This window comes from Lethenteron reissneri, chromosome 58 (assembly GCF_015708825.2).
Source record: "Lethenteron reissneri isolate LAM-NWPU_2019-01 chromosome 58, ASM1570882v1, whole genome shotgun sequence".
NCBI classification, from domain to species: domain Eukaryota; kingdom Metazoa; phylum Chordata; class Hyperoartia; order Petromyzontiformes; family Petromyzontidae; genus Lethenteron; species Lethenteron reissneri.
In genome coordinates, this window is record NC_083836.1 from 4288216 (window position 1) to 4291551 (window position 3336).

Here is a 3336-nt window from a genome sequence, read left to right on the forward strand (position 1 = left end):
CCCCTAAGGTTATATGGGAGATATTTGTCTTTTTTTTCCTGTGCGTGCGTTAAAGGCTGTTCAGGGGGTGGGGGTATTTGTGAGTGAGCGGCACTGCGCTACGAACCCGGCCACCCGAGTTCCCCCTTAGGTCGACTCAGCCTCAAACGAGCACCCGGGACGGTGTGTCAACAACGTCGCCCGCTCGGTGATGACAAAGGCGGCCGAGGCAGCGGGGTGCTCGTCAGAGGTCGCAACCGGGTACCCGATACCTGTACCCTACCCGATACCCGGCTACCCGTACCCGGCTGGGTACAGGTACGGGTACCCGTTTGCGACCCCGGTGCGGCCGGGTACGGCTACGGGTAGGCCGTAAGTCACTGGTGAGTCACCGTTCGTCACTCATTTCGGGTAGGGTACGGGTACGGGTAGGGAACGGGTACTCGTACCCGGCCGGGTACGGGTACGGGTACCCATTTGTGACCCTGGTGCAGTCGGGTACGGGTACGGGTAGACCGTGAGTCACTCATGAGTCACCGTTTGTCACTCATTTCGGATAGGGTACGGGTAGGGAACGGGTACCCGTACCCGGCTGGGTACGGGTACGGGTATCCGTTTGTGACCCTGGTGCAGTCGGGTACGGGTACGGGTAGGCCGTGAGTCACTGGTGAGTAACCGTTTGTCACTCATTTCGGGTAGGGTACGGGTACGGGTAGGGAACGGGTACTCGTACCCGGCCGGGTACGGGTACCCATTTGTGACCCTGGTGCAGTCGGGTACGGGTACGGGTAGGCCGTGAGTCACTGGTGAGTCACTGTTTGTCACTCATTTCGAGTAGGGTACGGGTAGGGGTAGGGAACGGGTACCCGTACCCGGCCGGGTACGGTTCGGGTACCCATTTGCGACCCTGGTGCGGCCGGGTACGGGTGCGGGTAAGGAATCAAAACCCGTTTGCGACCTCTGGTGCTCGCCAACCCAGCCCCGTTGCCGCATGTGAACAGCACTTGCCCCAAACGACTGTTCGAGGCTATACTGGGTGGTAGTGCGTAGGCGGAGGTGGGGGTGGCATCTTTGTCTTTGTGTTTCTTGTTCCAAGGCAAACACCGTGTCTGGGTCCTGTGCAAAGGTTGCGAGCGATAACTCGAGGCGCGTCTGGTGCGGTGCGAGCTAAAAATGCATCGACATCGGCAGGCAAGGGCATAAACTCACAATCCCCTCCACCATCACCCACCACCACCCACCCTCTAAGAAAACCATTGCCGCTATACGCCTGCCTCGTTTCACAATCAGTTCAATCGCTCGCGTCTTGTACATTGCACCCTCCATCACCACCCCGCCCCCCGTCTCCCGCTACCCCCCCCCCTCCCCACACTGATCAAACTATTAAAATACATCATGGGACCTCCTTTGCCAGTACCAAAATATACTAATAGGGTTTTTCCCCTTTTTTCTGGCAACAAAAAACTGACACCTTTTTGCAAGGAATCATGCTTACATTATCAGAGTATTGTTTTTTGTTTGCATTTGACTGCAAGTATTGTGGTTAATGTAAGCATGATTCCTTGCAAAAGGTGTCAGTTTTTTGGTGCCAGAAAAAAGTGGAAAATCCCTATCAGTACATTAAAATACAGTTCGATTCTCGATTATACTGGTAGGATCCACCTGGTTCCACCAGCCCACAGGGGATTATTGTGTCCGTCCGTCCGTCGTGCATCCAAAATTGGGAAGGGTCGGGCTGGGTGGAGAGGGGAGGGTGGGGCTGGGTGGGGAGGGTGGGGAAGGGCTGGGTGGGGAGGGAGGGGTGGGGCTGGGTGGGGAGGGGCTGGTCACCCCGTGGTGCCCTTATACAACTCATCGTTTAACCTGCTCACGCCAGCTTGTGCCCGCCCTCACAGTCGGGCATATTTGCGGAATACACCACGCCGCCGTTGACCCTGGCCATTGACCGAGCAACCCAACGTTCCTACCAGCTCCCTCCGCAGGAATGTGTTACGCGCTCATGGTGGGAAGGACGGCAGCGGATAATTAAAAATCGCGGATAATTTAAAACAACGTGTAACCGTTTTCCACGGATCTTTATGCCAACAATCCCCCCGCCCCCCCCCCCCCTCTAATATAGGTGTCAATTATGTTAAAGTTAACAAAATTGAATTTCGATTTAAAGCTTTCGTGACGGCAGGCATTCATATTCTTTCTAGATTTGAAGCTTTCGTGACTGCAAGGAATCATATTCTTAGGTTTTTTTGGTAAAGTCACGTAGGTAAAACATCAAAATTAATGAAAATTAAATAAAATAAAAACAAAAATCACGACGTTTCGGAGGCAACACAAGTCTCCGTCATCAGGTGGGACCGTCACAGCCAGATGCAGCTGATCTGGCTGTGACGGTCCCACCTGATGACGGAGACTTGTGTTGCCTCCGAAACGTCGTGATTTTTGTTTTTATTTTATTTTATTTTCATTAATTTTGATGTTTTGCCTACGTGACTTTACCGAAAAAAACCTAAGAATATTCATATTCTTGGTTCTTTCGTGAAGTCACGTAGAAGGGAAATAATAAAATGATAAAAATAAAACAATAAAATTGTCACCACGTTTCGATTGCAACACTTACAAGAATAACAATGTTGTATAACTGTTTATAGATTATTAGTTTGGGCTTAACGGAAAAATGTATGAGTTATTACTTTAAGTCAAACTCTACGTTGCGTGGTTAATCCGCATACCAGATAAATTCGGCCTACTGGATGTATTAATGGGACTTTTTAGCCAGTATCCAAAATAATGAAAAATAAGAATAGGCTTTAACCCTTCTGGCAATAAAACCGAAGGTGCTAAGATGTTCAAAGGCCAAATAGAGACATTTTTGCAAGGCATCAAGCCAGCCACACCTACTTGTAGTAAAACACTTACACAATCACGATCTGATCATTCATGATAAAGGTTTTTGGGTTAGATCGTGTAAGGGGCCGTCCATAAATGACGTCACGCACCTAGGAGGGGGGGTGGGGGTCAGACATTTGTGACGATGTGTGACGAAGGGGGGGGGGGAGTTTGAGAAATGTGACTTCACATCAAAATACGCAACTTTAAATAAATATAGACCACACGTTCTATTTCATTAAATAGACTTTTAATAAATGTTTTCTCCTACAACATCAGAGTGCAGCGCCACATTAAATACGCACTACAATGACAATAGTTTAAAGCGATTTGAAGCATGTTTTATCTTTTTTTTGGAGGGGGGCAGAGCTTAGTGACGTCATATTTGACGGGGGGGGGTCTGACTTTTTATGACGTCATGTGACGAAGGAGGGGGGGGGGGTCAAAAATCGTCCAAAATCACGTGACGTCATT